At 42.2% G+C, this 21,465-nt stretch overlaps 1 protein-coding gene across 2 annotated transcripts in view; it reads left to right on the forward strand.

The window, feature by feature from the left end:
• FMNL2 (formin like 2) overlaps positions 1-21,465 on the forward strand; it is a 298,236-nt gene that overhangs the window by 119,383 nt on the left and 157,388 nt on the right. The gene's annotated exons all lie outside the window — the stretch shown is intronic.

Below are 21,465 nucleotides of genomic sequence, written 5' to 3' on the forward strand. Positions count from 1 at the left end.
ACGCTACCATGACTACCCTAACTAACCAATCCTCCACACGTAACTTTCTCATGGACCATTGCACCACTGCCTGAGGTACCCTATTGAACACCTTCTCCAAATCCACAAATATAAAGTACAGTTCTTTATTCTTCCCCAGTTATTTTTCCTGTAATTGCCTAACTCTAAAAATTGCCTCCATCGTGCTCCTTCCTGGCATGAAACCAAATTGCATTTCATGCATCTTAACACTGTCTTATCAATTTATCCATGACTCTCTCTACCACTTTCATTCCATGGACCGGCAACTTCAGACCCCTCGAGTTGCTCTGAACTAAGGCATCACCCTTCCCTTTATAAATATTCATCATGACACTCTTCAACCAATCATCTGGGACAGAATCTCCCTTATAATTCCATTTACCAATTTAGGAATTAAATTCACTCCAATATCACCAGATGCCTTCAGCATCTCTGTGACAATACCAGTGCTGCTCGCCGCTTTGCCATTCTTCATTTCATCGATGGCTTTCTTCACCCATTCAATCTTTATCTCAGGTGGTGGGCCCTGCACCGGCTCTACCCGCTCCAAAATATCCCTATTCCAAGGGAACTCCTCATTTAGCAGGTGCTCATAATAACTCCTCCAAGCATTTCTAATCTCCCTATGGTCAACCAGTACATTTCCAAACATTTCCAATATCATCCTTCATATATTGTTCTCCTATGAGATCCTTGTTTTGACTGAGCATTTGCTTTGCTATCCTAAATATCTCCCCACTACTCTGCATTATTTATCACATCTGAAAGTGAATCGTGCACTCATTTTTTAGCCTTGTAAACTTCCCTTTTTGCCCTACGTTTAGCCACTAAGTATTCCTCCTTATCCCCTCCCTTTTTCCAAATCCTCAACAGTTTTCTTTTTTCTTGAATCGCCATATCCACCTCATTATTCCACCACGATGTAGCCTCATGTCTAGAAAATTATTATGTCATTCGTCACGTGGTGTGGCAGCCATATTGTTTTAAATTAAAGAAAGGAAAAAATCTTCTTCTCCAGAACCACTTTACAGATCGAAGTGAAACGGCATCCAAATGATCGATTCACCATGCTGAATAAAGTTTGATAACTATGATGTCATCGATCGCAGAGTCTGGCAGCCATCTTGGATTAACCATAAAACCTCCAAAAATCTTCTTCTCCAGAACAGCTGCACAGATTGAGGGGAAGCTTCACAGAAATGGTGGGGATACTAGGGTGATAAAGAATAATGGATAAGTCACGTGGTGTGGTGGCCATTGAAAAAAATATTAAATGATGTTTTCTTTGGAACCGCTCATCCGATCGAAGCAAAATTTACCAAATATCGTCAAACAATATAGCTGCATACAGTGTGGAAATAATGATGTCATACGTCAGGTGGTGTGGCAGCCATATTGGATAGAAAAATGAACCTTATCCGATCAAAACGAAACTTCACACACGTAATCCTCGACCCAGTCTTGGGCAGTCCAAATTTTCAATGCCATAGGTCATGTGGTTTGGCAGCCATGTTTGTTTGAAAACCAAAAATCTCAAAACCTTTTTCTCTAAAACCGCTTAACAGATCAATATGAAACATGTTGCGTTACACGGAGCAAAGGCAGTGAATCACAACTGCAAAGATTCACATCGATTGCTTCAGCAGTTTCTGAAATATAATTTTTGAATATTTTCCTTGAAACCAATGTGGCTGCCACACCACGTGACTGATGTCATTTTTAAGTCAAATGTATGCAGCAAGGGCAGTGGATCACAACTGCGAAGTCTCGTATTGATAGGTTAAACGGTTTCAGAGAAATAATTGTTTAATTATTTCTCTCAAACCAACGTGGTTGCCACATCATGTGACTAATGGGACCATTGTTAAATAAACTCTTTGTAGTAACAGGAGTGGATCATCCCTGCAAAGTCTCGCACCGAAAGGCTAAGCAGTTTCAGAGAAATATATGTTTTTTTAATATGATCGACTCGGCATGGGGAATATTGGTTGAAAATTTCAACATCATTGGTCACATGGTCTTGCAGCCATGTTGGACAAAAAGCCTTATCCGATCAACGCAAAACTCCAAAGACGTGATCAGCCACCCATTCTGAATTTGATTTGATAAAGAGGACGTTGTGGGTCAGGTGTCCGATCGAAGTGGAGTTGATTTGAAGCAGTGCGGCATGGTTTTTTTCTTTCACCATATAAATTTATGACATTTTCACCATAGATTTGACGACTCATGTGGAATGCTTTTGTGATAACTATGATATCATAGGTCACGTGGTGTGGCAGCAACGTTGGAAAAAATAATGAAAAACTCTGGACCTCTGCATCTCCGAAACCACTCCATGGGAAAAATAATTGATACTTTGTGCATGTAAAGTGCCATGGGAAATAAGGGTGATTTTTTTTTGATGATGTCATACATCGTGGCTTCCTTATGACGTCATAATTTCGGATGTGAAATGCTTTATCTGATATGTATGAAAATTTTTGAGGGTCATCTCTGGCTAAATTGTCATTGGCAAAAAAAATCTATGACATCATCGGTCATGCGGTTTGGCAGCCATGTTGTTTATAAACATAGAACCTTCAAAAATCTTCTTTGTAATGGCTGAACAGATCGAGGTGAAACATTACAGGTATGATCGCCTTTCCATGAGGAACCCGAAAGTTCTCCACCTATGATGTCATCGGTCACATGATTTGGCAGCTATGACTTTTTGAAGAATAAACATTTTAAAATCTTCTTCTGCAGAACAGCTTGACAGATCATGTGGAAACTTCACTTGCATGTTCCCCAAGCCTTGGAGACACCAGGGTGTTCACGAATAATATAATTAATAGGTTACATGGTCTGGCAGCCTGTTGGTTTGAATGAAATTCTTTTTCAAAATCCTTGTCTTGAACCTCTTCATCAATCGATGTGAAACGTCACAGTTATGATCTAGTAGTCACAGGGAATATATGTTTTAAAGTTCATCCTCATCGGGCTGATAGTCTGGCAGCCAGAATTATTTAATATTTTAAATCTGGGTTTAGGGATTTAAATCAAACTCGGTACAAGTATGTATAATGATGTAATAATGTGGGCGGATGCATATCATGCAACGTCGTGACGTCGAAGGTTGTTCCATTTTGTACTTGGATTGGCCTTTGAGGTGGCAATTATTTGTAACCTCCACCTACTGTTTTGCTTTTGTTTGGCCCAAATTAAAATCTGCCATGATGGTGCACTGCTAGCAGAGGACATGGTGTAATAACAGTGCACTGTGTATGCATCCATCATGATATGGCCACTCAATATACGGAATTTCACTCCAACATAACTTGTAAATTTGTGAGCCAATTCTTCATACGTTTATGTTAAATTCGCTTTTACAGAATTTTTTATCCCTCAATTATAGATTTTAGGGCATGGGGGAGGGGAATCGAACAACGCACAAAATGTTGTTTGTACATTTTTCAGACTGTACTGGTTTCCCACACTTTTTGTGCCACTCATGCTTGGCTTGTTTTGGTTCAGTTAATTGTGGTGATAATGCTTGGTGCTGTACTGTGCAGGATTTCAACCCTTTTCAACGTACTTATTTCATTAAAAATGAGTCAAAATGTGTGTAAAAAGGCCACTAAACGCAAGTGATTTCAGACATGCAAAAAGACCTTTGATGGGACTGTAAGGCAATTATCTTGGATGTAAAATTATGTGTTATGAGGGTTTGAAGCGGATGAAAAACTTAGCTAAATCGTGAAAGCAGGACAACTTGCTCCATTAGGGCTTGCTACATCAGGACTTGCTACATTAGGGCTTGCTATATTAGGACCTTCTACATTATGACTTGCTACATTAGGACTTGCTACATTATGACTTGCTACATTAGGACTTGCTACATTAGGACCTGCTACATTAGGGCTTGTTACATTAGGGCTTGCTACATTAGGACTTGTTACATTAGGACTTGCTACATTAGGACTTGCTACATTAGGACTTGTTACATTAGGACTTGCTACATTAGGACTTGCTACATTAGGACTTGCTACATTAGGACTTGCTACATTAGGGCTTGCTACATTAGGGCTTGCGAAATTAGGGCTTGCTATGCTACATTAGGGCTTGCTACATTAGGGCTTGCTACATTAGGGCTTGCTACATTAGGACTTGCTACATTAGGGCTTGCTAAATTACGTCCTGCTAAATTAGGGCTTGCTACATTAGGACTTGCTACATTTGGGCTTGCTACATTATGACTTGCTACATTAGGGCTTGCTACATTAGGACTTGCTACATTAGGACTTGCTACATTATGACTTGCTACATTAGGGCTTGTGACATTAGGGCTTGCTACATTAGGACTTGCTACATTATGACTTGCTACATTAGGGCTTGCTACATTAGGACTTGCTACATTAGGACTTGCTACATTATGACTTGCTACATTAGGGCTTGCTACATTAGGACTTGCTACATTAGGGCTTGTTACATTAGGACTTGCTACATTATGACTTGCTACATTAGGGGTTGCTACATTATGACTTGCTACATTAGGGCTTGTGACATTAGGACTTGCTACATTATGACTTGCTACATTATGACTTGCTACATTAGGGCTTGTGACATTAGGGCTTGCTACATTAGGACTTGCTACATTAGGACTTGCTACATTAGGGCTTGCTACATTAGGGCTTGCTACATTAGGGCTTGCTAAATTAGGGCTTGCTACATTAGGACTTGCTACATTTGGGCTTGCTACATTATGACTTGCTACATTAGGGCTTGTGACATTAGGGCTTGCTACATTAGGACTTGCTACATTATGACTTGCAACATTATGACTTGCTACATTATGACTTGCTACATTATGACTTGCTACATTAGGACTTGTGACATTAGGGCTTGCTACATTAGGACTTGCTACATTAGGGCTTGTGACATTAGGGCTTGCTACATTATGGCTTGCTACATTAGGACTTGCTACATTAGGACTTGCTACATTAGGGCTTGCTGCATTCGGATTTGCTACATTAGGGCTTGCTATAGTGGGGCTGGCTATATTTGGACTTAGTCATGGCTTGCAGACTCCTCTCCTGTCGCAGTCAACGTGTGGCCCTAAATGGAGTTTTTTTCATTCCCTCTTCCTGTCCAGGCTAGAGTTCTTCAAGGGAGCGTTCTGGGCCCTGTTCTTTTTCTGGTTTTCATCAAAGATCTCTTTGACTCTCTGGAAAATCCTCTTTATCTCTTTGCTGATGACTCCACCCTCTGCCGTTCCATCTGTCATCCTCAGTCATCCCTCGCTCACTGCATATCTGTATAAAATCACAAACTGGTCCAACATGTGGACCATATCTTTTAATCCGGACAAATCTCACACTCACTATGTGTCTCCAAAAGGACCATTTACAACCCCCCCCCCTCTGGAAGAAGTCCTTTCTTTCAAGCTTCTGGGTCTCACTATCTGCCATGATCTTTCCTGGGAAAGCCACAATTCCAACCTCCAAAGCCAGTCGCCAACTGGGAATCCGCCGTCGTGCAAAGTCCTTCCTCGGCCCACCTGAGCTCCTGACCACACCCAAAGCTTTCATCCGCAGCCTGATGGAGTACTGCTCTCCCGTCCCGGCTGGTGTTCCTGCCTCCCACCTTTCTCGGCTTCACGCTGTGGAAACCAAGGTATGTCGGATCATTGGCATCTCCCGCGATGAGGCTGAGACTTTGGGCCTCTCACTCTCTCACCGCAGGCAGGTCGGTGATCTTTCTGTCTTCAACCGTCTCCTCTCCAGTCTCCCCCCCCCCCTGCTGTGTCCGCGATTTGTCCCCACCATATTTCCACAGGGCGCTCAAGGTCCGCCAACAACCTCCTTCTGGTAAAACTACTAAAATCGCGAATCACTGCTCACATTCACTTTCATTCGTCTTTTTTCCCGTCTTTGGAATAAATTCCCTCACTCTGTTCAATCCCATTCTTCCCTCCAGGCCTTCAAAACAGCTGTTCACACCACCTCTTATCATCCCCCTTCCAAATCCTGGATCTTTTCTACCCCCATTAATCCACCCCAAGCCCACCTCCTTCAAATTCCCTGCTTTCCTTCCTGAAAGTCCCTGTAGTGTCCATCTTGTTTACTCTGTGTACCCCACCCCATCCCTCTCCCTTCCACAGATCTCCTAATGTTTCTGTTCCCCACTGTTTTGTCCTTCCCACTCCTGCCCCTCTTGTCTCATGCCCCCCTTGCTGTGTGTTGTGTGTTAGCTATCATACGAGCCTTGAGAAGGTATTCAACAAAACAAAAAGGACTTTCTACCTTAGGACTTGCTGCCTTAGGACATGCGGACTTAGGACATGCTGCCTTCGGACTTGCTACATTAGGGCTTCCTACATGAGGACTTGCTGCATAAGGACTTACTTCATGAGGACTTGCGACATGAGGACTTACTTCATGAGGGCTTGCGACATGAGGACTTACTTCATGAGGGCTTGCGACATGAGGACTTACTTCATGAGGGCTTGCGACATGAGGACTTACTTCATGAGGGCTTGCTTCATGAGGACTTGTGACATGAGGACTTGCTACATTAGCTTGCTACATTAGGGCTTCCTACATGAGGACTTGCTGCATAAGGACTTACTTCATGAGGACTTGCGACATGAGGACTTACTTCATGAGGGCTTGCGACATGAGGACTTACTTCATGAGGGCTTGCGACATGAGGACTTACTTCATGAGGGCTTGCGACATGAGGACTTACTTCATGAGGGCTTGCTTCATGAGGACTTGTGACATGAGGACTTGCTACTTTCAGGTTGTGACTTATTTTTGGCATTAGTATTAATGTTTTATCACAACATTATCAAAGTCCCGTTAAATATGTGCTTAAAAAAGGTTGGCTGGATTCTTAAGTGTGTTTTTAATTACGTCTTGGGGGCAAAATATTTTCCAAAGGAACGCACCTCCAAATTACATCGTGGAAGTCAATGGGAATATCTGGCTCGATCATGTGGAATTTCCCTTTGTGTACAGCTTTTGAAGAACGTATATATTCCGTAAATCAGGGGATGGATGTAACTGTAAATCATCCCCCAAATGTGGATGTAAAGTTTGCTGAACCATCTGCATTTAGGTTTTCGACATTTAAGTTCCCATTGGTATCTTTCGAGAAGAGCAGATCATTGTATGCCGGTAACCTGGTGAAATTTCCTGCTTGGAGTCGGCTGTAAAGGCCCTGTCACACCTTGACGATTTAGCCAGTGTATGGTAAGGTATCAAAATGTATGCAAAACGCTGGCGTACGCTGAACTATTGATGTTTTTTTCCAGTTTTGGACGTATTCAAAACGAGTTGGACGTATGCATTACGTATTAATAATGTACACAGAACGTTTCGATAACAAATAGATAACTTGTATCAACGAATGCTGAGCGTGTTGTTGGCGTTCACAACCTATGCCCAACGATAGTCTAACTTATGCATAGCGTGTGCTAGCGTATCGCCGACGACCACGTGGCGTAGCCTATTAAAAGGCTGCGGCTCGACGATTCAAATCACAACCGCACTAGACATCGAAGTGTCAAGCCGCTGTCACACCTTGACGTTTTAGCCAGCGTATGCCGACGTATGAAAAATTTGCCGAATACGCTGGCACACGTCGAATATGTTATGGGTAAGTTTTGTATACGTTAAGAGCACGCTGAAGCACGCTGGCATACGTCGTAGTACGCCGAGTACGTCGACAAATTTTCAGCATGTTGAAAATTTTTCGACGTATGCCAGCGCATGACTCACACGTTCTGCATACGCTGGCCATAAGTTGTAGGCACGTTACGCGATCGTTGACACACGTCGACACACGTTACTTGTAAGTTACTCATAAGTCGAAACACGTTGAGGTAATGGTTAGCGTACCCGAAACTTATTTCTAACCTATGAGTAACATGCTTTGAACCAATGAGTAACGTGCTTTGAACCTATGTGTAACGTATCTCCAACACATATTGACGTATGTAGATGTATTTGACGTCTTCCGGATGACCACAGAACTTACTGAACGTGTTACTAACTTACAGCTACCGTATAATGGCATATTGGCAGCGTTTAGGGGAATTGGTAGATAAAAATGGGGTTCACACAGGAGGAACCCGTCAGTGTTCCAGACTCCATGGTTTTTTTTTTTTTTCTTCTTCTTCGGCATGACGGTGATGTTGACACTTCGATTTCTAGTGCGGTTATGATTTAAATCGTTGAGCGGCAGCCTATTACTTATATTATATTATATTATAACCGCACTAGAAATCGAAGTGTCAAAATTACCATCATACCAAAGGAAGGAAGAAAAAAAAATAAAAAAAAATAAAACCAGGGAGTCTGGAACACTGACGCCAACCATTACCTTGATGTGTTTCGACTTATGAGCACCTTACAAGTAACGTGTGTCGATGTGTGTCACCGATCGCGTAACGTGAGTACAACACGTTACTCATAGGTTAGAAATAAGTTTCGGGTACGCTAAACATTACCTCGATGTGTTTCGACTTATGAGTAACTTACAAGTAACGTGTGTCAACGATCGCGTGACGTGCCTACAACTTATGGCCAGCATTATGCGGAACGTGTGAGTCATACGCTGGCATAAGTCTTAAAATTTCAAGCATGGAAAATTTGAGGACAACCGAAAAGTACAACGTTTAAAGCCAGCATACAACGACGTATGGCAGTGTTTTTCAGCGTGCTCTCATTGTTATCGAAACTTCCCCATAACGTATTCGACGTGTACCAGCGTTTTACACAAATTTTCAAAAAATCGGCATAAGCTGGCTAAAACGTCAAGGTGTGACTGGGCCTTTATAAAGAACCTGGATGATCAGTGTGACCACTCCTTGGCTTTTTTCACAAGATCTTGGCTATTCGTTGTTCACCTTGGCATCTTGGTTTTCTCTAGGTTTTCTTGGCGTATATGTTTTCTATCATCATCGCTTTTCCGAAACATTGTGAATTCTTGGCTTTTTTCATTGGCTCACCTTGGCATTTATGAAAATGAGGAGTGGTCACACTGTGGATGATGGTTGCATCATTTATAGGATCAATGGTTATGCCGCTTGTGTCGTGCCCTTCCATAGATTAGGATAGGAATTGATTTGGTCATGATACAAATATACAAGAATGCACTCATCTTCTTTTTTAAAGATTATATTGTAAGATCGTTAACATCCACCAGGGACTGCTAGCAGTCCTGTAAATGGTACATCTGGCTTACTCTGGGTTCTGTCATGCAACCAGATGGCAGTCTATAGCCAGTCCTGAAATCAAACCAGACATGGTTAGGTCAAAATCAAGAGAGCTGCCTCTGCACCATCCTGAGAGCCCACGTATGTGTTCTCAACCGACTATGAACCCTACGTGCAAGGACCGCTCATCATATGTATCAGTAGAAGCAAATTGAGAGCCCAGTGTGTGTACCTGTGGCCATCAAGATCAGACAGTTCTGCATGTCATACAGGACTGTGTACGAAGGAGAGTCAGTGGGTCCTTTGCAGAACTACACAGGGCCATTGATGCTGCAATCAAATGTCTCTCGTTACTAAATTATCCTCTTCGTTCGTATGCAGCACAAAGCTGTGGGGTAGCATCATTGGCTGAGGGCACAGCTATGCCACTGAAGCAATGTCCTCTGCTGGTTATGGCAAGAATTTGGAACTTCGACATGGTGCTGGCGATAGCTCGCCTTCTCTTCGCGAAGGACACCATGAGGCATGGGATCTTTAACGTCCACCAGTTAATGCTGGCAGATGGGACTCCCATTTTATGTTCATCTGAGGGGACGGCACACACATTGATGAATCAGCCTGCCTGTGAAACACTGGGTTGACAGTTTAGAGTCGTCACTTGGTGCTGTCCCTCAACAAACTCTCGGCTGCTTCAAACATGCCAAGCTCCCTGTAAGGAATTGTCCCACCCCTCCGTGCTTATCCACCCCGCAACTATGCGCTCATTGGTTCTCCACACGGACCGCTAGGACCCGCAACACACCCATAGATGTGGTGGCTTGAGGCATGGCATGGTCGTCTTCGGAGGGGATCCCCTCAGTGTTTGGAGCTGGTTGTAGACAGTCTCTTTATCATGAAAACACAAGCAGACGATAAGGGAATGATGTCAGTGCACAAGAGGGGGGAATTATGGGAGTTTTGACACAAGCAGAAGGGAGGAATAACGGTGTTCATCCCCGAACACAATCTTCCATATGTGACGTGTCGTTTTCACAGATACTGTACTCTTATGCTAAACATGTACTAATGGCATAACTAGTCTATATTACACCCTTTACCCCCTATTTCACATTCCCACAACAATAGTCGGCGCATGAAGGATTCTTTCAATTTTGTTTAAAAGAAATTTGGAATTTGATTCAAAATGATTGTTCACAAACGGTGCTGTTTTGTCTGTATACGTGAAACCTTTATCCCATGTGGACATTGTTACAGTATTATTATGTAGCAAAGTCCAGTGAACTGTTGTTTTGTGTTGGATATCCCTTCTCTTTTTGCCGAAAGCGGCTCTCGGCCGCCCCCTCATGTCTGTGCGTGAGAAGTTTGGCTGTCCAAAGCAAAATGCAGGTTGCCCTGTTCCAGAAATGATCTTGGTCCTGAAATGAGTTCTCATTCCATGGGAAGTTAGTTGCTTCCACCACTCCTCATGTAATCTCTTAACAGCAGCCTGTAAAATCAAGAAACCACCTGTCCTCTGTGTATTTCCTCTTCTTCCTCTCCTCTTTGTGACCCTCTTCTTGTTTTCCTTTTTATTGATGCCATTCATCGCTTTCCTTGTTCTTGTCAATGTCACAGTTGCATGTCCTACTTCTCCCCCTCTCTCCTTTCTTGCCCACCTCTTTCCTTTTCCTTTTCTACATATGTCTCAGCTTCCTTTCCCTCCACTTTTACCCCTTCTCCACTGTACTCTTCCAATCATAGCCATCCCTTCACTGCCCTCTTTCCTCTTGTTGCTTCTTCCCCGTCATGTTTTCTTTCTATCACCTCTTCCCCTGTCTTTTTCTTTCTCTTCCCCTAATTTCCTGATCTCCCCCTAACTAATGTGATTTAACCCACCCCAACAGCACCTCCAACTCTCACCATTTGATACGCAACCTCACATTTCTGGGCAACCTCACTGATCAAGGCTTGCAAGTTTCCTGAACCTCCACTTTCCTGACAGAAATGTTTCTGTGCTGATGTCCTCAACCTTCCCATTTCTCCACCTGGCTTCTCTTTGTTCCATTTTGACAGTCAAACACTTTGGTAGTGGTGTAATTGTGTAAGTTCAAACGTCCATCCCCCACAGTCTGTGTTCAACCCGAAAATCTCCTCCTTTGGATTCTCTCTGCCCAGGTGGAAATGGTGTCCCTTTACTACAGTTCCTACCACAGCTCCAACTACTATGACAACTCCAGTGATATAACCCTTGCTCTTCTCTACTTATTTTTTGTGGTGATTTTTTTTGAACGATTATATGCCAATTGTGTTTAATTTATTTGATTTCATGCGAATTGTGAAGAATTTTGTTTGTGATCAACAGCCAGATGTGATGATCATAGCCAAGCTTTTTGTGGTGTTGCAGGCCCAACAAAATCCTTTTTTTTTCACTTAAAGGCCCGGTCACACCTTGACGTTTTAGCCAATGTATGCCGATTTTGATTTTTTTTTCTAAAACGCTGGCACACGTTGAATACGTTATGGGTAAGTTTTGATAACATTGAGAGCATGCTGAAAAACACTGCCATACGTCGTTGTACGTTGGCTTTAAACGTTGTACTTTTCGGTTGTCCTCAAATTTTTTCATGCTTGAAATTTCACAACGTATGCCAGCGTATGACTCACACGTTCCGCTACGCTGGCCACAAGTTGTATGCACGGTCTGCGATCGTTGACAGACGTCAACACATGCTACTTGTAAGTTAATCATAAGTTGAGACACGCCGAGGTAATGTTTAGCGTACCCGAAACTTATTTCTAACCTATGATTAACGTGTTGTTGGCACGTTACGCGATCGTTGCCACACATCGACATACGTTACTTTTAAGTTACTCATAGGCTGAAAGACGTCGGTGTAATGGATCGTCCTTGCGTCAGCGTCCACGGCCACGGCCAGGACACTTATTTGCAGCATTCTTCAAACTTTTCTTCGGCATGACGAGGATGTTCACACTTCGATGTCTAGCTTGGCTATGATTCCAATTGTCCATCGGCAGCGTCTATTTAAAATAGTCAAGTTTGAGCGTTTTAACACGTTCAGAAGAAACGCTTCAAATTTCCAAACCCCAGCGTCAAAAAACAATGGCGAGTTACAGCAATTTAAATCGTTCATTGTAAACAATGAAAATAGCTGAGTGGTACCGTTTAAAAGTCGTTGAGTCTAAAAAAAATCCAATTGTTGAGCGCAAGCGTCTACTTTCAATAGTGGAGATGCAGCCATTTAAATCGTTGAGTGGCAGCCTATGAATAGCAAACCCCACGTCACCGGCAAAGATAAACTGCCACACAATATGGATAAGTTAGGATATCGTTGGGCATAGTTTGTGAACGCCGGCTTCACGATAATTATTCGTTGGTATATCGTATCTATAAGTAATCAAAGCGCTCTATGCACATTATTAGTTCATTGTGCATTTGTCCAACCCGTTATGAATAGACCTAAATCGTAAAAACAAGCTATAGCTCATTTTTGAAAAAGCCCCATAAAAAATTAGCCGCGAAGAACTTCGAACAATGGTGAAAAGATGTCTCCTACCCGTGGACACGCGGACGCAAGGACGATCCATCATAACCCACACCCTCCCCCTCACACTCACCTACTACTAATACTAATACTGATACTGATACTGATACTGTTACTGTTACTGCTGACATGGACATCGACTCAAAAAGGACTCGAAAACACTGTTGGGTTCCCCTTTTATGAGCAGCATTTTTATATACCAATTTCCAAAACTGCTGGGAACACGTCTTTATATGGCAGTTGTAAGCTAGAAACACGTTCATTTTTTTTTTTTGTCGACCGGAAGACATCATTGGAATACGTCTACATACGTCGATGTGTGTTGGGACTACGTAAAGAATTGGTTCAAAGCACGTCAAACATAAGTTAGAAATAAGTTTCGCGTAAAAAAGTCATTACCGCGACGTGTTTCGACTTATGAGTAGCTTATAAGTAGCCTTTGTGGACGTGTGTAAGAGTCCACATATCGTGTGTAAAACTTATCCCCATCGCATGCGGAACGTGTGTCATACGCCGAGTACGTCGTAAAATTTTGAACATGTTCAAAATTTCTTGACGTACTCTACTTACTACGACGTATGATAGCGTACTTTAGCGTTGTACTCACGTATACCAAACTTACTCTCACCGTATTTGACGTGCCCCAACGTTTTAGACACATTTTTCTTAGGTCGGCATACGCTGGCAAGATCGCAAAGGTGTGACCGCGATGTTGTCACTTCCATTTCTACGGCAGTTATGATTCGAATCGTTGTGCGTCAGCCTTTTAATAGGCTACGTCACGACATCGTCGGCGATGCGTGCAACGCGCTATGCCTAAGTTAGACTATCGTTGGGCATCGGTTGTGTAGGCCGACAACAGGTTCAGCATTCGTTTAAATAAGTTATCTATAACACAACGAAACGTTGTGTCCGTTACCAATGCGTTATACATAAGACCAAGTCGCTATGAATACGTCCGAATCTTTAAAAAAAACATCAAAAGTTCAACGTAAGCCAGCGTTTTAGATACATTTTAATACGTTGCCATCGCTGGCTAAAACGTAAAGGTGTGACCGGGCCTTAAGGCATGTTCACCTTGCTCCACTCGACTGCGTAGAACCAGGCCAAGTTAGATGGTGAGGCTGGCCGGCTTGTTTAGAATTTGTGAGATGCTGAGTGCGCTCATTTCGAGGACCGCTACCACGTGTGCCATGATACTTTCCCGGGCGGTGAGATATGTGTTGAGAAACAAATTACTCTTTTGGTTGCACCCTCTTACTTAATCGCAATATTTGAGTTTTGTTAATCTTTTTTTGTGACGCCTTGTTAAATGTGTCTTTAGTAAGTTCTCGCCCTCCATCCCCTCCCTTACTTCTAATGGCACAGCTAACTTCACTCGAGACGAAGCTGAATGTTTTAACTTGTATTGTTTGCCTGCAAAGCTTGTGTGGCCAATCTCTCTCTCTCTCTGTCTCTCTCTCTCTCTCTCTCTCTCTCTCTCTCTCTCTCTCTCTCTCTCTCTCTCTCTCTCTCTCTCTCTCTCTCTCTCTCTCTCTCTCTCTCTCTCTCTCTCTCTCTCTCTCTCTCTCTCTCTCTCTCTCTCTCTCTCTCTCTCTCTCTCTCTCTCTCTCTCTCTCTCTCTCTCTCTCTCTCTCTCTCTCTCTCTCTCTCTCTCTCTCTCTCTCTCTCTCTCTCTCTCTCTCTCTCTCTCTCTCTCTCTCTCTCTCTCTCTCTCTCTCTCTCTCTCTCTCTCTCTCTCTCTCTCTCTCTCTCTCTCTCTCTCTCTCTCTCTCTCTCTCTCTCTCTCTCTCTCTCTCTCTCTCTCTCTCTCTCTCTCTCTCTCTCTCTCTCTCTCTCTCTCTCTCTCTCTCTCTCTCTCTCTCTCTCTCTCTCTCTCTCTCTCTCCCCCCCCCCCACCATATTCACTGCCTCGTGCATACTGTGACATTTTCACACAAGTCTTAACTCTGCCTTTGGGCTCAGACTGCATGAGCATAAAAAGTATTGAATATGAATTACACCATATCATTGTGATGGTGGCCTCCTTTCAATATTGATTTGCATTGTGTCTGCAACACCTGTACAAAGCGAGTCGATGTATCGAATATATCCAGCCAATGAATACTTTAGTTTACATTTTGTACAGATTTTACAAGTGGAAGTTCTTTCTTTTTCAAATAGGATGTTGCAGAGGTCATACGCTTACATTGAGCTGTCTGGGCTGGGTTAGATTCTCAGCCTCGCTAACACCTATCGGATTGGTGCTTCACAGGGTGTTGTCTCACAAAGGGGGCAGATCCACAGATGGATGTTAAAAATCTTTCACAGAGAATGGGCGAGTTGTCACTGGTACCTTTGCCAAATTCAAAATTCCTGCCCTAAACTGATCGAGTCTCAAGGGAGTCTTCATCAGCCAGTTCATGAAAAAACTTGGACCAGTCTATCTGCTGCAGCCGCCACCAAGAAGGTGGAATTGAACGGGGGTGGATAAGAAGAAGAAGTCACGTGTCCCTCTTCGATCTATATTTGGATTGATTGGACTTGAATACAGTCTGGTATTCATCTAGTTGGAGATATGTGATCACATTTCACCTGCCTCTTGTGCTGTGTTGGTCACATTTCAGACATTTGTTGGTTGTGCTGTGGACACTTTCATTCTTATGCTGTCCATGCAAAAGCTTACATAGATACTTTGGCTGAAAGCCTGAATATGTGTACCAAACCCCTTCCTCTCTCTCGATTCCCAACAATCCACCTTTTTTTCTTCTTTTTTTTTTCTTTTTTTGATTAATTCCACATGAAAGACAAGGTGTTGGAAGACTAACACACTGTCTTTACAGGAGACAAGGTGTTGGAATAGTAATGTCGTGCAGTTGATGAGTGTTAATGTATTGCTAGTGCTTCAGCTGTTTCATTTTGGAAGGTTGAGTTCTTTCACAGATAAATTATAGTCCACTACAGAATTATGACCACTGCAGATAAATTATAATCAAATTTGGTAGTCCTCTCCCTTGTCTCCATAAGGTGATGTGAAATTTCTATGTGCTGGACGCAAGCCGAGATGAAAGAAAGCTCTGTCTGCATTAGCAATGCTGAAAGATTTCCGTAAATTAACCCATCGAGACCACATAGCCATGAAAACGTGAATCAATACAAGTTAATAGATGACATCAATAGAGAGCTAATGGGGCTAATACTTCCCCAGGGATGCAAAACACGATAGCCATGGTGAAGGCTACCCGGTTCAGAGAAGGAAATCTCTGAATTAACACCAACAGTGGTCGATGGATTTTTTACCAGCCGACCAAGGGCAGCACAACTGCCATCCCTTTTGGGACCTTCAGTGGCCTCGCCGTTGCCAGTCACCTGGAGTGAGGGTGCCGGGCATTGTTTTTGATGCGTGAGTGGTGGCGAGGGGGGAGGGGAGTATGTGAGAGGGTGTCCCTTCTTCCACATGCCATTCATGAACAAAAACGCATCATCACTAATTATTTAAAACATCAATTGCAGCTAACACTTTGACTTATTGATTAATGTGGCTTTTTGTAATCTTTTCACTTATTTTTTTGTTTTTGCAACACAGAAAATAACACTACAAGGTGGGGCAGTAGGCTCATTCCATTAAAGGTGTTGGTAATTGAACATGAGGGGTAAAATGTGGCATTTTCCACCATATGACAATGATCATTAATCATGTTTTACTGTATTATCAAATAACTGACCAAATACAGCACTGGAGTATCAGGAGGAATCCAAACAGACAAAGATGGAGTCATCAGGAGGAACCTAGATAGGATTCGGGTTTCAGTCCTCTTCCCTCAAACCCACCTCGGCACAGCCAGAGGTGAACCTTCCAAAAACTTTACCCCTCCTTAGACAAAGAAAAAGAAAGAAAGAAATAAGGACAGATGGAGGAGAAGAATAAACCACACACCAACAGAAAGTGCGTGCATGCGTGCATACACACACAAACACACACCCATCTATTGTCCAGAAAACTGAGCTGTTTCTTACCTTACCAACACAGAATGTACACAGGAATCCACCAGCACACAAATCAATACATCGGCCCTCTATTTATAATCAAGTTCCCTTTCCAGTAAACACAAATTACATATTTCCGGTTCGATTGATTTCTTTAGTATTTGTTCATTTATTTTTAAATCCCCATTATTTATTTTAATTCTTTCACACAACTTCCTTTCAAAAAAACTTCCAATGCTATGGGAACCTTGTTTACGCGAAAACCAACCGAACCTAAAGGCCCGGTCACACCTTGACGTTTTAGCCAACGTATGCCGATTTTTAAATTTTTTTTCTAAAACGCTGGCACACGTTGAATACGTTATGGGTAAGTTTTGATAACATTGAGAGCACGCTGAAAAACACTGCCATACGTCGTTGTACGCTGGCTTTAAACGTTGTACTTTTTGGTTGTCCTCAAATTTTTTCATGCTTGAAATTTCACGACGTATGCCAGCGTATGACTCACACGTTCCGCTACGCTGGCCACAAGTTGTATGCACGGTCTGCGATCGTTGACAGACATCAACACATGCTACGTGTAAGTTAATCATAAGTTGAGACACGCCGAGGTAATGTTTAGCGTACCCGAAACTTATTTCTAACCTATGATTAACGTGTTGTTGGCACGTTACGCGATCGTTGCCACACGTCGACAGACGTTACTTTTAAGTTACTCATAGGCTGAAAGACGTCGGTATAATGGATCGTCCTTGCGTCAGCGTCCACGGCCACGGCCAGGCCACTTATTTGCAGCATTCTTCAAACTTTTCTTTGGCATGACGAGGATGTTCACACTTCGATGTCTAGCTTGGCTATGATTCCAATTGTCCATCGGCAGCGTCTATTTAAAATAGTCGAGTTTGAGCGTTTTAACACGTTCAGAAGAAACGCTTCAAATTTCAAAACCTCAGCGTCAAAAAACAAAGGCGAGTGACAGCAATTTAAATCGTTCATTGTAAACAATGAAACTAGCTGAGTGGTACCGTTTAAAAGTCGTTGAGTGTAAAAAAAATCCAATTGTTGAGCGCAAGCGTCTACTTTCAATAGTGGAGATGCAGCCATTTAAATCGTTGAGTGGCAGCCTATGAACCTACCCGTGGACACGCGGACGCAAGGAGGATCCATCATAACCCACACCCTCCACCTCACACTCACCTACTACTGCCAACATGAACAAACTACTACTAATACTAATACTAATACTGATACTGATACTGATACTGATACTGATACTGCTGACATGGACATCGACTCAAAAAGGACTCGAAAACACTGTTGGGTTCCCCTTTTATGAGCAGCATTTTTATATACCAATTCCCAAAACCGCTGGGAACACGTCTTTATATGGCAGTTGTAACCTAGAAACACATTCTTTTTTTTTTTTTTGTCGACCGGAAGACGTCATTGGAATACGTCTACATACGTCGATGTGTGTTGGGACTACGTAAAGAATTGGTTCAAAGCACGTCAAACACAAGTTAGAAATAAGTTTCGCGTAAAAAAGACATTACCGCGACGTGTTTCGACTTATGAGTAGCTTATAAGTAGCCTTTGTGGACGTGTGTAAGCGTCCACATATCGTGTGTAAAACTTATCCCCATCGCATGCGGAACGTGTGTCATACGCCGAGTACGTCGTAAAATTTTGAACATGTTTAAAATTTCTTGACGTACTCTACTTACTACGACGTATGATAGCGTACTTTAGCGTTCTACTCGCGCATACCAAACTTACCCATACCGTATTCGACGTGCCCCAACGTTTTAGACACACTTTTTGTAATGTCGGCATACGCTGGCAAGATCGCCAAGGTGTGACCGCGATGTTGACCCTTCCATTTCTACGGCAGTTATGATTCGAATCGTTGTGCGTCAGCCTTTTAATAGGCTACGTCACGACATCGTCGGCGATGCGTGCAACGCGCTATGCCTAAGTTAGACTATCGGTGGGCATCGGTTGTGTAGGCCGACAACAGGTTCAGCATTCGTTGGTATAAGTTATCTATAACACAACGAAACGTTCTGTGTCCGTTACCAATGCGTTATACATAAGACCAAGTCGCTATGAATACGTCCGAATCTTTAAAAAAAAACATCAAAAGTTCAACGTAAGCCAGCGTTTTACATACATTTTAATACGTTGCCATCGCTGGCTAAAACGTCAAGGTGTGACCGGGCCTTAAACGAGAGATTACAATGACGTCTTAAAAACATTCTCGCATGACTGAAGCAAAGTGTTTGCACAACAATCCCTCTCAAACATAATGAAATACAGTGTCTTCAAAAAGTATTCACACCCCTTGACTTTCTCACATTTGTAGCGATAAAGCCTGAATTAAAAATGGATTAATTTTTTTTTTTTTTGTCACCAATATACACAAAATACCCCTCAATGACAAAGTGAAAACGTGTTTTTCGAAATTTTTACTCTCGAAGAAGGAGAGGGCATTTCGTTTGGGTCTATTTGTTTGTCCGCATAGAACTTTCGTGTTTTTCCCTGCAACCGCTTGTCAGATTGAGACGAAATTTTCACCATCGGTGCGACTACTCATGTAGAATGATTATCATAATTATGACATCAAAGGTCAAGTGGTGTGGCAGTCATGTTGGAAAAACGGAAAAACTTTGGACCTCTGTAACTTGGCACATGGCAAGTACTCATGGGGAAAAAGTGTAATTTTTTTTTTAATGACATCATGGGATGTCTTTTTTATGACGTCATAATTGCATATGTAGAATGCAACATCTGATCCGTATGAACATTTTGAGGGTTATCTAAGGATAAAATGGCTCACAGTAAAAAAAAATAGGAGACGTCATTGGTCACGTGATTTGGCAGACATGTTGTTAAAAACAAGCTCAAATGAGCTAAGATCCTCATCCTCTTAATGATGACGTCATAAAAACGAATATGACGTCATTGTGATGTATCAGATCTGCAATAAATTATCTGTGCTTATGCCCGGCTTGATTCCCGTAAACAAAATTCAAACAGCTTGCCTAGTTTCGGAGATAATGGTTTCGGCGATTTCCATTAGCGGCGATATTATGACGTCAACCTTTTTCTAGGAAGAATTTCCAAAATCGGAGATGGTTACTGCCTGCGCGTGGGCTTTCTGCATAAACATGGCAAGTTTCACGAAGATCCGATGAAAACTCTGGGTTGTGAAACAAAAAATGTCAAAAAATAGGAATGACGTCATAAAAATTGATATGACATCATAGTGATGTATCATATGTGCGGTAATTCATCTCTGCTAATGCCCTGTTCGATTCCCACAAACAGAATTCAAAAAGATTACCTAGTTTCGGAGATACTTTTTAGGCGATTTCCATTAGCGGAGATATTTTGACGTCATAACTTTTTTTTCTAGGAGGAATTTTCAAAATCGGAGATGGTTACTGTCTGCGCAGGGTATTTTTACATATATATGCCAAGTTTCAGGAAGTTTCGATGAAAACTGAAGGCTGTGAAACAAAAAAGTCCACAAGAAGAAGATGAAGAACAACAACGTGAGTAAGACTTAGAGATCCTCCACGAGGATCTAAAAACAAAAGCATTCAAAAATCTTCTTCTCTGAAGTGGCTGAAAAGATTGCGGCGAAACTTTACGCATATGACCACCTATCCATGAGGAACAAATGGGTCAAACATATGACGTCATAGGTAACATGGTTTGGTAGCCATATTGGATTTACCCTAAAACCTATGAAAAATACACCACTCAAAAGAAGTCCTGATGAGGGTTTATAATCTCTGATTGCTCTTTTTCTTGTTTGTTTTTACTTTTGGAAGTATCTACATCCAGATCACTTGTTTTACTGTATATGTTACCTCCTCTGTCTGTTCATTCATGTGCGATTAATCAGGTGATTAATAGTGAACATCTGGTGTGGTGATTGAATCAAATTGAAGGAGGTAACTGACATTTGTATGATTTCTATACGTAATTGGAATAATTCAACTCATTGTTTCTGGCTCAAGGCTCTTTTTTGGGTTGTCTAAATATTACTGTATAGGGTGGGACCGTGGAATGACAGGAAAACAAGTGAAAATGTGGCGTAGGATCGAGGAAGAAATGGAAGGGATGTGGAGATGAGAAGAAATGGAAAAAGGAAAATAATTTGAGTGGAGAAGTGTGGAAGGGGTTGGAGATGGTGTATAGTATTGGGTTGAGGGGTGGAGGAGTTGGATGTGGGGGGTAAGGAGCAATGATGGGTTAAAACATGCTTCAGTAACTTTAGCATACCTCACATGTAGATAGCCCCTTATATGGTCTTTGTAACCTTGTGCAATGCTTTAATTTTCTAATTGTTTGAATGTGACATTCATTTGTAGTTTTGGAAATATCATTCCAGTGCCCTCGAACACTTAGATCCATATTTCAGAGGTTCAATGTTTAGAAATGTTCAGTTCAAACGCTCTGATAAATCTCAATGTCTTGTCTAGCAAGTTGCCATTTAATTATCTCATTTTGTACATGATGTCATGTTGGACGAGCCCAGCTGTGCTGTTGCTTTAAAATTTAATTGGTTTTCAGCCACCTATGTCTCCAGGTAATGGCTGTATGTTTCCTTGACCTTTTTGCCTCTTGCAGCACAGCATTTCTAAGAAAGACAAAATGGAGGGATGTTGATTGTTTTGCCAAAATGTGTTCCTTTGATTGATTTACTGACCATGCCTTTGGAATGCTTAA

This window comes from Eptatretus burgeri, chromosome 3 (assembly GCF_056783735.1).
Source record: "Eptatretus burgeri isolate ZD-2024b chromosome 3, Ebu_testis_v1, whole genome shotgun sequence".
NCBI classification, from domain to species: domain Eukaryota; kingdom Metazoa; phylum Chordata; class Myxini; order Myxiniformes; family Myxinidae; genus Eptatretus; species Eptatretus burgeri.